The sequence below is a fragment of the Macrotis lagotis genome, chromosome 1, assembly GCF_037893015.1.
Source record: "Macrotis lagotis isolate mMagLag1 chromosome 1, bilby.v1.9.chrom.fasta, whole genome shotgun sequence".
Classification (NCBI taxonomy): Eukaryota; Metazoa; Chordata; class Mammalia; order Peramelemorphia; family Peramelidae; genus Macrotis; species Macrotis lagotis.
Window position 1 is genome coordinate 190,995,008 of NC_133658.1, and position 15,317 is coordinate 191,010,324.

Here is a 15,317-nt window from a genome sequence, read left to right on the forward strand (position 1 = left end):
AAGTTAAAATATTTTTAATAATTGTAAGCATTTTTGGATATGATTCATATTAAAATGGTTGCATTGTTTCTTGAATTTTTGAGTGGAGTCCCCTGAAGGTAATCTCATCTTTTGTTGTGATCATCATCATGACCATCAATTGTCCAAGATGACATAGTTTCTCTTCAGTGGATATGTTACTGAAAATAAAGGTTAATTATCAATATAGATATTACTAAATTATAAATGTATAGCTCATGGAAATTTATAAAGTGCTTTCATAGAAGTTATCTCATTTAGTACAAAATAATTGCTTACTTATCCCCATCTTGTAGACAAATGAACTGGAAATCAGGGAGTTTAGTTGTTTCACCTAAGATAATTAAACTAAAAGGTAGTTGAATTGGGATTGAAAACTAATTCTTGCTCCATCTCAAATTCAGTAACATGCTTTCTGAACTCATTTAATTGTTACAGGATTTTTTTGTCTTTTCATTTCATATCAAGCAATCATTATATTTAATTCTAAGCCTCCTCTTGCCTAATTTACCCTCAAATAACTTTACAACCTTTATCTAGAGTTTTGAAAATTGTAAGACTTAGGTTGTTAAAATTGTATAAAACCAGTGATAGTTTAAGAAGCCATAGCATCATAGATTTAGACTTGAAAGGGATATTAGAGATTATCAAGCTCAACTCTCTATTTGACAGATAAGAAATGAAGTTAAATGACTGTTCAAGTGTCATCCAGATACTATATTTGAGGCAGAATTCAAATTCCAGTCTTTCTAACTTTCCTGACTCCAAACCTGGTATTCTCTTTACCCTAATACCTACCAGCCTTATAGTATAGTGTATCTTCTTTGTGGCATCAATTTTGACAGTCAGGGATATTTTGTTCTTTCTACATATTTTTCATCTATTTATTTAGAAGTTTGAGGTGGCTTAACTATTTCTTTCCAGGTAACTGAAACTTTTCAACAAATGACTAGCATAGTTTAGAATATCACTGAAATTGAGTAATAGATATTAATTACTCTATTTCAATTATATTTAACAAACACTTTAAGATGTCTGCTTTGCTGGTGAAATTCTCTGACTTGTAAATAAAGAGATGGATAAATCATATATACTGTTTGTTTTATGTTTTGATATAATAAGCAGAAATGGAGATCATTTGTCTAAGATCTCATGATATTTTTCTAGATTGTTTTCTTATTTACTGTTATTCATTGTTCTATGAGGTGGGATTCATCATAATCTTTCACTATCCATTTCAGTAAGTTTTGAAAATAAAATAATTCTCTTGGCTATTTTGTGTCTCTGAATGTTGATGAAACATTTATGCCTTCTTTAATAGCAGAGATTTTGGAGACTGTCTGGTGAGAGAAATTATTATTAACTTACTGAATACTGGGGAGATCCAGAATATTTTTCCTTTTTTACCTTTCCCCAAAATTTATTCCATCTAAATCATCTCATATAGGTGAAGTTGTTGCTGCCCTTCTCCCCCTAGAAAAACTAAAGTATTTAATCCAATGGATTCCAGCCCATTGTGTTCTTCTCTGGATTGGAAGGGAGAAATAGGTCCTTTCTCTAAATTGATCAATGCTGGAGGTGGTCTAGCATTAAAAGTGACATAATCAAAGTCAAAGTTTCTAATGCTTAATTAGAATATGTCCACTTTCATTATAATATTCATTATTCACATTAATTTTTAGCCAATCAGAATTGATTGCTGTCTGTTGAGAACTCTTACTTTTCCAAGGACATATAAGAGTCAAGAAACTATGATAACATATTTTTAGTTTTATGAGAGACAGCCAAATTACCATCCTTTTATCAATTATCCATTAGAAATAATTAATAAAATGTTAACCAGAAATTTTGTCTCTTGAAGTTTTTATGTCACAATAGAATACTATATACATTGTCATAAATATTTTCTGTTTTTGAATGTATATTAAATATTTTCATTTTATTGAGGAAGGATTCACTCTGAGGATGATATGACATGATTAAGTTGCAAAAACAAAAGTTAATACTAAAATGAATGTTTTGATTGTAAGATTGGAGTTATAGTTTTAACTCTTATTCATTAACCACTTTTCAGAGTCAAAAGTTCACTTAAATAAGGTCGGGTTGGAGCTGTTGTAATTGCATATTGTGCCTTCTTATCTTTATCCTTCCTTCCAGTTTGGTAGTTATTTTGACCTTTTCTCTGAGTATTTAATGATCTGACTGCACACAGACTACTGATTTAGAAGTGAATCCACTTATTAAGGTATAGCCCCTTTCATTTCTTTGTAATGTTAAGTATTTTGCATTATCATTATCTTCTTGAAAATATATTAATAATATATTTCTCATATTTTGCCAACCTGTTCTTTTTGTTCTTTCTTAATTTAAGAAAAGACCATATTGCTCTCCATTCTTCCCTGTGCTCACCATGACTCTGATGCCATTTGGTGTTAATGTATATATTAATTGTTAAGTTCTTGTCTGAATCTTCATAGCATTTCCCTATTTCTCCATTCCCTGCAACAGATGATGTTTAAATAGTAATTACCTTCAGAGTAGTTTCTTTGCTTATGATCATCATGAGCACTTCAATGTAAAATGGTAAAGTGTTCTATCCTCAGGGCATGTAGAGGTGAAACTAAAGCAAACAAATAGACATAGGATGAAAGAGATGACAATGAAGCTTCATTTCCATTCTAATAAATCACTAGAATATAATATGAGAACATGTAAAAAATACGTTGATTTCACCAGCTACATATAGAAGAAATCAAAGACATCTACGTTGGACACAATATTATATTGAAAGTACTAAGGAATAGTACTGGGCAACTAGATAATGCAGTGAAAAAAATGTTGGGCATGGAACCATGAAGACTCATCTTCCTGAGTTTAAATCCTATCTCACAAATTTACTAGCTGATGAATCTGGGTAAGTCAGTTAGCTTTGCCCCAGTTCCTCTTCTGCAAAAGGAACTGGAGAAGGAAATGACATTTCCCATTTAGGGAAAAATCTCCAATAGGGATTTTTAGCAAGCTCTTTACAAATAATCACACACACATATACACACAGACACACCCTGTCTTCACAAAGTGGTTAGGATAAATTATACTTTTTAACCGTTTCTTTATCACGGGCTCCTTAAGTAACCTTCCCAGATTAATTACCTTAAAATATAATTATTTTTTGTGGAAATAAAACTGATACAGCCAATTTTAGAAGAAATGCAGAAAACTGGGAAATGGTTTTCACAGCTGGAATTTCTGATAAAGGCCTCATTTGAAAAATATACAGAGAACTAAGTCAAATTTTTAAGACTACAATTCATTCTCTAATTGATAAATAGTCAAAGGATATGAATAGGCAGTTTTCAGATGAAGAAGTTAAAGCTATCTGTAGTTATATAAAAATTTTCCAATCATTATTAATTAGGGAAATGAAAATTAAAATAACTGAGGTATTTTACCCATCAGATTGGTTAAAATGACAAAAAAAAAGAAAATGATTAATGTTGGTGAGGATGTGGGAAAACTAGATCCCTGTTGGTGAAGTTGTGAACTGATCCAATTATTCTGGAACACAATTTGGAACTATATTCAAAAGACAATGAAACTGCGTAACCTTTGAACCAACAATACTATTACTTGCTCTATATCCCAAAGAGATGATAACAAAAGTAGAAATACTCACATGTACAAAAGTATTTATAGCAGCTCTTTTTGTGGTGGCAAAGAATTGGAAATTAAGGGTTTGCCCTACAATTGGGAAATGACTGAACATAATATGGTATATTAATATTAAGGAGTACTATTGTTCTATAAGAAATCATGAGAAGCCTAACTTCAAGAAATGTGGAAAGACCTTATGAACTGATGCTCAGTGAAGTGAGAAGAACCAGTAGAACATTATATACTATAACAGCAACACTGTAAGATGATCAACTGTGATGGATGCAGCTCCTCTCATCAGTTTAGTTATCATGGGCAATTCTGTGAGACCTGTTAAGGAAAATGTCATCTATGTTCAGAGAAAAAAACAAACAAACTATGGATTCTGAACACAAAGTAAAGCATACTATGTTCACTTTTTAAAAGTTCTGTTTTTATTTTATCATGTTTTTCTCCCTCAGTTATAATATTTCTTCTTTGACAACATGACTAATATGGAGATATGTTAAACTTATATCAGATTGTTTGCTTCCATGGGGAGGGAGGTAGGAAGGGAGGATGGTAGAAAAATGTAAAACTCAAAACCTTGTAAAAAGGATAAATGTTTAGAAAACTATCTCTGTGTGTAATTGGAGAAAATATTTGGAGTAAAAATATGATGGTGAAATATTTAACAAAATAATTAAAAATATATTTAAAAAACAATTTCATTGAAGTTGGGGAAAATGGAGCACTATGGGAGGTATAAAAGAGAGAATAAAGTGAGCATTCCACTTTATAAGAATGAAACAGGGTCTAATGTCCTTACTACATATATTCTCATTTGTAAATTCAGGATTATAATAGTACCTACTGCAATGGATTATTTGTGAAGATCAAATGATAAAATGTATATAAAGTTCTTTGAAACACAATAGAAAAATTATTATTATTGCTAATGACAGTGATTTAAAAATTTGAATTAGTGTAAAGGCTTATCTCCATTAAAATGTCTTCCATGTAGGTGATGAAATCATTGAAATTTCATTCATGGATACAGATAAACTTTTATTCAAAAATACTTTGATCATACATACTAAGTGAATCACAAAACAGGAAAACATGCTTTTTCTTTTAGATTTTTTTTTTTAGATTTTTGAAGGAAATGGGGTTAAGTGGCTTGCCCAAGGCCACACGACTACATAATTATTAAGTGTCTGATACCGGATTTGAACCCAGGTACTCCTGACTCCAGGGCCGGTGCTTTATCCACTGGGCCACCTAGCCACTCCAGAAGACATGCTTTTTAAAAGTCTTTTTTTTACTTTTTAAAAATACTGTGTATCGCAGTAAAGGGTCACTATACTGTGTATCAAGTAAAAGGTCACTATAGTTAGTGAGGCCATACAATTTCTGCTATTTCATAATGGCATTCTATATCTGATATTTGTTCCCATTCTAGAGCATTCCTGGCAACATTCAAGACCCTCTTGGAATAGACCTAATTGAATGATTTGTGCAATGAACTTCAATGAACAAACCTATAATTTTGCCTGAGAATGAGAAACATTTACCACAATGAATCAGGACTATGGAATAATTTCTAGCTCAATAATTCATAGGTGACATTAAAATTACCCATATAAATTGAAGTATGTAATCTTTAAAAATAACAAGATTCAGAATCTTTCTGAAGGAATGTAAATAATTTATCAATCAAGGTCTAGGGTGTATGTTTTCCATTTATCCAGAGAGAGGTATTAACAAGGAAAAGAAGAGGGGCGGCTAGGTGGCCCAGTGGATAAAGCACCGGCCCTGGAGTCAGGAGTACCTGGGTTCAAATCCGGTCTCAGACAATAATTACCTAGCTGTGTGGCCTTAGGCAAGCCACTTAACCCCATTTACCTTGCAAAAACCTAAAAAAAACGAAGGAAAAGAAGCAAGGAATGTGTCCTTGCCACCAAGAAAAATGGACAGAGGAAAAAAAGGCTTCAGATTATATTTTAAGTTTATATACAATATTTATATCCATTTTAAAGTGCTGAGCCTGCTGCTAAGCTTACCTTTAAGGGAGAGGTAGAGCTATAGCTCCTACACTGTAAGCTCTGAATGCCAATGGAGATGGTATCATTTTACATTTTTTCAAGGTACAATTCAGTTTTGGATGAAGTAGGTAAATCCCGATTAACAACAGAAAACCATCTTCTTGCTCTAACACCAAAACTCATAGGGATCAAATTATGTTCTGATTGGAATTGAGTGGGGAAATGATAAGTCCTGTATACTTCTGAATTTTTAAACACAGTGGAGGCAGGTAACTTGTGTCTGCTGTTAATTATGATCTTGCCAAAGATGGCTAAGCAGGCAGGTTTCTTACATGTTGTCCATGAAGAGATTTGCTTTGTAACATATACAAGAGAATAATTGAATCTTCACAGACACAGGACAGGGAAGAATTACAGCCTTAGAATTTTACTACTAATGGACAATTCTTTATTCCTTAAGAACGTTCAATATCTCAGTGTTGATCCTCATCAAAGAGTATGACAAGACATCATGTTCATTTATAATTTCTTGATAGATTTTTCCCAGATATCAAAATAGAGCTAGTCTCAAGTTCCAACTACCAAAGTACAGATAGTTTCTTTATCAAGTCTTTGTGAATTTGATTTTTTAATACTTATGCTTTCCTCAGTCAGAAAGCTCCTTCTTAAAACTGAACCTTGTTCATGCCTTTAAGGACCTAGGGAAAAGGCAGCATCAGTCTCAAATGTACTCACCCTATCATTTATTGTTTATATTCTTATAACATAAATTAATCATTGTATTCATCTGGGAGTTTGGTGTTCAGGGTTTGTTTGCTTACAAAAGCTATTTTCTGGAAGAGTGGAAGGCAGACAACTTCCGGTCAATAACAGACAAGCTAGCAAGATCTATAGTGATAAAGGGAGCATTTTACAAAATAAAAACTGAAAATAATGGCAGCAAAATTTTATTTAACAGGAATACAGATAGCCAAGATAATGATCATGATTTTCAGTTTTTAAATTCAGCCAGTCTTAAGTAGCTGCTAGTTACTCAAGCACTCTCACTTGTGGCTCTAAGAAGTTGTAGCTTTTTGTAGGTGTCAGACTCCACAGCCTAAACCAATCTGAAGGTAAGCCGGGAGGACCTTGAACACATTGATGAGTTAGGAGGATGCATGTGAAGACTTCCCCTGGTAAAATGGGTGGATGAGAACAATTTGCTCCAATGATCACAAAGGCTAAAGTTTAGTGAGATACTGACCAAAGTCATTCACTGCATCCTGGCTCATCTCCCTTTGTCTTTAATTTTGATTTGCCTCTAGACTTTGATGACTCTGGGAGAGAGAGAGTGAGGTGGATGAGTCTGAGCAATTCAGCCTCACTTAAATCCAATTCAAATGCGAGTGAAGACAAAGACTCACAATAAAGGATGGAGAACCTCTAAAGGTCTCATGTAAGAGGTGGTACTTGAAATGTTTTAAAGGAAGTTGAAATTTTCCAAGGTATCCAATAGACTATACCTAGTTCTAAATAGAATTAAAGTCTTCCACTAAATGAACTATTCTATTGTTTCATTACAGCATGACGTAATCCTTCACATTTATATATTGTCTTATGGTTTGCAAAGTGTTTTATTTATATTCTGTAATTTAATTATATCATAGTCTCATAACAACTGTATGAGGCAGGGGCTATTATTACCCACCTTTTACATGAAGAAACTGAGGATGAAAATCTTTAAGTGACTTTGCTCAGGGGTAACATAGCTAATAAATGTTTTAAGCTGGATTTGATCTCAGGTCTCCCTGACTCCAAGTCCATTCTTCAATACAATTTGCCATAAACTACCTCACGTTCTATCAGTAAGGAAGGTTTATGCTACTGTATCATAAACTCTGATGTATCCTTTGAAGCTAGAAAGGCTTTGACTATCAGCCCAGTAAAATATTGCATGTCTCTTTTTGAAGAACAAATTAACTAAGGGCTAATTTAAAGAATGGAAATAGATTACATTTGAAACGTGGCTCTAGTTTTGAGTGGTATCATTGGTACCTATAACCTATGTGGCTATGGATAAGTTACTTTTCCTTGAGTTTCAGTTTCCTATAATGTCAAGTCTAATACTTATTGAAGATTGGTTGAAGGAAATTTCATTACAAGTTTTGCCTTGAAAAGAGAAGATATGGGATGACATAATAATAGTTTTAAATTCTTTGAAGAGCTGTAATTCACAAGAGGCAATAGATGTAATTTGAGTGACTACAAGAGAAATGAGTAGAAATTTGAGGTGGTATGTTACCTACTTGAAGGATTGTGAGTGATCCCGAACCTGGGAACAAGGATTATCAGAATGGGTATGACAGATAAATGATGTTTTTTATTCTACATTATTAAAGAAGACAATAACCTCAGGTAGGTGAGGCCATGACAAGCACATGATTTGGATTTGAGTTGGGGGGATGTGCTAAGTCACCAACCTCACTTTCTCTCAAGAGCTATCTGGGTGCAGTGGGCAGATAAGAATCAGGAAGACTGGAGATGGCCCTGGTTGTGAGGCAGTCAGGGTTAAGTGACTTGCCCAAGGTCACATAGCTAGTAGGTGTCAAGTGTCTGAGACTGGATTTGAACTCCCATCCTCCAAACCAAAGCCTGTGCTCCACTGCACCACTTGGCTGCCTTGTGACAAATGGGATTTATCTATTAACTCTAAAACTTGTGATATCTACATGCATTAAATGCTCTGCACTTCTTCAATTTATGTCCAATACTTTGTGATTCCATGGACCATAGCAGATCGAACCTCCAAATTCTCCCAAAATCTTTACAAGTTTTTTTCATTGCTTCTATAATACTCTCATCCTTTTCCACCCCTTCTCCTTTTGCTTTCAATATTTAATATCAGAATCTTTTCAGATGAATACTATCTTCTCATTATGTAGCCAAGGTATCTCAGCTTTAGCTTCTGTATTTGTCCTTGCAATGAGTAGTCTGAATTAATTTCTTTATATATTGGATGACTTGATCACCTTGCTGATTAGGGGACTTTCAAAAGACTTCTCTAGCTCTAGAATTTATTGATTCTGCAGCATGTAACTTTCCTTATGGTTCAGCTCTCCTAGCCATTCATTCCTATTGGGGGAAAAGCAGATTTGACTATACAGTCCCTTTTGGTAAAGTTATGTTTCTACTTTTTTGTATGTTGTCCATATTTGACATAACTTTTCTTCAAAGGAACAATTGTCTTTTAATTTCATTATTACAATTGCCATCTTCAAAGTTCTTTGAGCCTAAGAATGCAAACTCTGATACTGTTTCTATTTATTTTTATACGATTTTCCAGGAAATGATGTGACCAGTCATCAAGATCTTATTTTTTATGTTAAGCTTCATGCAAGCTTTTCAATCTATTCTTTTACCATAATAAAGAAGCTTCTTAATTCTTTTTCACTTTCTGCCATTAGCGTTGTATTTTCTACATAGCTGAGATTATTTCTGTTTCTCTTGGCAATTTTAATAAAGTCTTTGGATTCATCCAATATGGAATTTCACATGATGTACACTCATATAAGTTAGATAAATAAGGTGACAACATGCAGCTATATTATATTCCTTTTTCCATATTAAATTAATTAGTTGTTCCAAGTTCAAGTTGTTCCAAGTTCCAAGTTGCTTTTTGGTTCATATACAAGTTTCTCAGAAGACAAATAAGATGGTTTATTATTCCCATCTCTTTGAGGTCTTGTCACATTTTATTGTGATCCACATAGTCAAAGGATTTAATATAGCTAATGAAATAGATGTAGATATTTTTTCCTGAAATTGCTTTCTCCATAATACAGTGGATATTGACAGTTTGTGCTCTGGTTCCTCTGCCTTTTTGAAAGCAACCTTGCACTTCTGATAATTCTCAGGTTCCCATATTGCTAAAGACAAGCCTATAGAATCCTACATTTAACCACACTGACTTGTAAAAGATCACTTTTCCCCCCCAGCAACTTGAACATCCTTTGTCAATACTCTTCTTTATAATTGGGACATAAATCAAACTTTGACAATCTAGTGGTCACTGTTGAGTTCAAGAAATTTGCTGGCACATTGAGCAATGTTATTAGCTTCCTAATGCCCACATGACTTTATTCTCTAGGAGTCTGTCTCTAAATCAGTATATTTCTTGCATAATTTCTGTGTATTTTTCCATACTTTTTTATTTTTTCAAGGCAATGGGGTTAAGTGACTTGCCCAAGGTCACACAGCTAGGTAATTATTAAGTGACTGAGGCTGGATCTGAACTCAGGTCCTCCTGACTCTAGGACAGGTGCTCTATCCATTGTGCCAACCTAGCTGCTCCCTCCATCCACTTTATAATTCTTCTTTGTCTGTTACATTTCTTTCATTTTTGCCTTTTATCATGTTCATTTTATATGAAATATTGCCTTGATATCTATTTTTCTTAATGAGAACTTATCTTTTCCATTCTATTGTTTTTCTTCTATTTCTTTGCTCATTTAATAATCCCTTGCTATTTTTCTGGAATTATGCATTCAGTTAGGTAAATCTTTCTCTTCTTTATATTTTCTTTTAGTTTTTATTCAGCTATTTTTAAAGTCTCATAAGAAAGTCATTTTGGTTTCTTGCTCTTATTTTTCTTTGTAATTTGTGCCTTCTAAACAATATTATGAAACTCTATATGAACTATGAACCATCATTCTTTGGCACTCTAACAGATCAAACCCCTTAAATATATTTGTCACTTTTACTTTTTATTCACAAAACTTACTATTTATGTCATGCCTATAAGGTGTGATGATTTTATCTACTTTCCTTAATTTATCTGAATTTTCCATAAGAAATTTATAACTTTTGTTGTAGTCAGCTCCCGGTTTCATTTTAATAGACTTGTCCTCTTTAGTCTGCAATATTTATAATCAATTTGATTTTGATATTGACTACCTGATGATGTCTATATGTAAAATAATCTTTTGGGTTGTTGAAAAAGAATTTTTGCTCTGATCAGCAGGTTATCTTGATAAAAATCTATTAGTGTCTGTCCTGTTTCATTTTGTACTCCAAGGCAAAAGTTACCTGTTATTTCAAATAACTTTTGATTTTATTCTTTAGCATTCTAATCCCCTAAAATGAATTTTACATTTTTGGGTGTTATTTCTAGAGGATACTTTAGGTCTTCATATAATGGACCAACTTTGACCTCTTTAGCATTGGTGTCAGGAGCATAAATGAATACATATCAATCTGTCATTTTTGAGATTATATCCCAGTTCTGATTTTCTCACTCTTTTACTGTGAGAGTTATTTCATTTAGTATATATAAAATGATCATCTGAATTAAATTCACCCATTTCTGTCTATTTAAGTTCCTTAACAACCAATATGTAAATATTTAATCTTTTCATCTCTCACTTGAGTACAAACAGCTTACCTTGCTTCATAGAATTTAAATTCCAGGTTCTTATGCAATACTGATCTTGATGACATCAGACTTTCTTTTTGTCACTAGACATATTGACAGTTGCGTTTCCTTTCACCACTGGTGCAGCTGCTTTATTCTTTCTTGAACTACTTTTAATTGCCCTCTACTTTTTTAAAATAACATGGCGGCTAGGTGGCGTAGTGGATAAAGCACCGGCCCTGGAGTCAGGAGTACCTAGTTTCAAATCCGGTCTCAGACATTTAATAATTACCTAGCTGTGTGGCCTTGGGCAAGCAACTTAACCCCATTTGCCTTGCAAAAACCTAAAAAAACCCAACATGTCAGACAGTTTCAAGTCTGAGGGTCTCAAGTTCTGGTATCCTATCTTTTTATCATTTTAATACTATCCATGGATTTTTTTTTTTTTTTTTTTTTTGGCAAAGATACTGGAGTGCTTTGCTGTTTCCTTCTTCAGTGTATCACCTTTTATCATAGCTCTCCACCATGACCTGTTCATTTCTCCTAGTTCAATAGTGACTAGTTTGAAATCTTGTGCCATTGATGTCCATATCAAGTGTAGGATCATTTACCACAGGGCCCAGGCTAAGAGGCATTTGACCTGAACTCTAAATGAAGTTAGAAATTTCCATCTTTGAAAGGGGAAAAAGTTTCTTTGTATGGAATCTAGAAGACTTTTCCATTTTCCTGAGGCAGGTAAATTCCTAGCTTAGTGCTGTTTCTTTGTGATTTAACACTTCATCTAAGGAAATAAAAAGTCTTTCCCCTGCTGTTTGTCATTGTACATCCAATTGTAAAAGTCAAGACTGGGAGTGCACCAGGACTCTGTCCTGCAGGAGACTGTAAATTTCTTGAATGCAGAGATTATGACCCCATCATTTAGAACTTTGTCTTCAAAGTAGTAAATGTTCAATAAATGTTAAATAAATTTAATTGAGATATTGCTTGGGCAGAAGAAATTTTTGGTCAAATTCAGAATGGACAATGAAATCTCTTCTCTCTTAGCTTTGGTTAATTACATATTGAGAAAAGAAGTTATATAATCATCTACAATTTACTAAAAGGAATTAAAGTAAAATATTTTGCAAACTTTCAAACCACACAAACTTATAAACACAGTCATTGTGAAACTCTTTTAATATTTACCCAATTGGTTAGCATATCTGATCTATAAACTTGCTTTTTGCTGGAACCTGGTATTCTTGATTCAAGTGATTCACTTTTGCCTCAAGGATTTTAAATTCTAGCTCTTTACCTGCATATGATTGCCCACCCCTCATGAATTCCTTCCCTATTATGAGAAGGAAACCAGTAAATTTGTATTCCTAGAATAATTTCCTTCCACTCATATTTGTTCTGCTTTGAAATAGCAGCCAGGGCTGCCAGCAGAGGCTCCTCTGGGTATTGGAGACCATCAATCTGTTTCATAGCTTGGGGCAGAATGCTTTTCTTAAGGAACACTTGGTGAATAAAATAGAATGAGTTTTGCTCTCATCAGGGAGGATCTAGGGTTACATTAAAGGCATAGTAAGCTATTTAATGCAATCTGAATCTGGGATAGGAAAGAAAGTCAGCCCTATCCTATATGGTTGGATATATGATTCTTGAAACTTTGACATTGATAATAGCTGAAATTAGAACTTGGTGACTGTTATTGAGTAAACTCAAACAGAAAACAAGGCACTTTTAACTATTCCAAGAGACAATAGAATTGTGAATTATTTCTATAACCAATAACTTGTATCTCCTCTCTAAATTAAATAAGTTTAGGCAATTTAAGCTGTAGAAAACTAGGAGGCTTGGTTACCTATATCTCTAGTACCCTGTGTTACTTCCAAACCAAAAACATTAAAAGGAATCTAACCATCACTTTTCATTGATTTTTGTGCTTTTTAAAGTTCAGTTCTTGTTTTCTCTTACAAACATATTAGTATACAAAGACTGACATCTTTACTTTGGAAACTTTCATTGTAATTCTTTGATTAAAGTCTCTTCTGATTAAAGTAGGATGATTAGGGCCTCTAACTTGACTAATTCCCTTTTCACTGCCTCCACAACATTGAAATTAATATAATAGACAGAAGGGAAATTTAATTATGCATGCAAAAGTGAAATTATCATTCATATAAGATTTATTGTCTTTATTTGCATAGAATCATAGAATGTAATATTAATTTGGGGCTATGTTGCTTATGGGAAACTTTCAAAATGAACCCAAATTTATAAAGAAATATGGCAAAACTATCCAAAGTACATATCAGCCTTGTAAGGATCTGTCTTTTCACTGATGAGGGTGCTGTCTTTTCTGGTGAATATCATAACCCCACTATGACTTACAAATTTATCAATAGTTGTTATGACCAAGAAATATATTAGCATATGATAACCAATGCTCTGTTGCTAAGGAATCCTTGCACTCAGCTAGTCTGGTCTTTAAATGACATTCACATGTGCTACCCATGTATCTTCCTAATCTGGACTGCTAGAGTTTGCACACCAAAGAGCACTGCTTTTAAGAACTCATGCCAAAAAGTCGTTTCAGAGGATGACTGCAGTGAGAGATAGAGTGCCTAAGATATGGGAGGTGACAGATCCATTCTAGTGGACCTTGCTCAGAACTAACAGGGAATACTTTGTACATCTGAAAGGCACCTTTTTTGAAGGACATTGATAAGAAATTATGAAGATGGTGGAATTTGAATCAATATAATAGTTTCCAAGAGGTTGAGATAAAGAGAAAGTATCTTCCAAGAACTGGGACAGTCTATGCAAGATAAGAAGGTGGGAGATGGACATAATGCATGAAAAAGTTCAAGAAGGCTGATTTGGACTATGCTTTATGATCAAAATTGAATTTATACCAGGAATGACAGTTTGATATAAGAATTATTCATTATAAATGAATTTTTCCTTAAATTGATAAGAATAATTTATCTAAAACATCAGCAAGCATTATTTGTAATGGGGATAAAATAGAGAACTTCCTAGCAAGAGCAGGTGTGAAACAAGGATGCCCACTTTCACCACCATCATTTACTATTACATTGAATATCCTAGCAATAACAATAAGAGAATGGAAAAAATGGAAGGAATCAGAATGGGAAATTATGATAAAACTATGTCCTTTTGTAGATGACATGATGATATTCTTGTATCCCACTTGATTCAGGGAAATGATGTAGAGATTTATGAATGTAGTAGAAAAAAAAATTTGTAATCATAAATGCTGTTACATCTTGTTAATAGGGTAGGTTACTGACCTTGAGATATAATTTAACTCTCATTGTCTCATTGTTTAATGTAAAAATTGTATCCTGACCACCTCCCCCCCCCCCCCCCCCCCCCCCCCCCCCCCCCCCAAATCTTCAACCCTCTATCTGATTCTGGTCACATAAGGGGGAAGGGAATTCCCCTTTTGCCCTCAGTGGCCAGATAAGGGGAAAGGCTATAAAACCTGAGTTGGACCTTGGATCTGAGATCTTTGCCCTTCTCTCTCTCTGGCCCAATCAACTCTGCTTGGCTGTTCTTTATCTCTTTACCTATCTCCCTCTCTCAGTCTCTGCTTCACTCTCTGCCTACTAGGCCTTTATTATTCATTCTGTCTTGTGTTTCTGACCCTTTGGGAGGAGAAGTTTTTAACCTGTTAATTTTGTTATATTTTATAATAAAATCCCGAGCAATTTTAATAGCCCTGAGAGTGTTGGAATTTATTCACCTTTGCAGTGGCCCCACCCAAAATTCCTGTGCTTATCTGGTTATCCCTGATCCCATCAACAATGCAATGATTCAACTAAAAAGTTAATTGAAATAATTGATAATTTTAGTAAAGTAGCAGGTAAATCTGCACAAATCAAAAACATTCTTATATGTCATAAGCAAAACTTTAAAAATAAGTGATTAAAAAAATACTATTTAAAATAACTCCAGACTGTGTTAAGTACCTGAGAGCACATTTGTCAAAAAGTATACACAAATATAACAAATACATAAACAAAATTATAAAAAAAATTTTGAGAGAGATAAAATTACATTTACATAATTGGAGAGAAATTAATTGTGCATCAATAGACAGGGCAAGCAGAATAAAAATGACAATTTTACCAAATTAATTTATATATTCAATGCCATGCCAATTAAATTACAAAAATTATTTTACTGAATTAACAATATAAAATAAAATCTATTTGGATAAACAA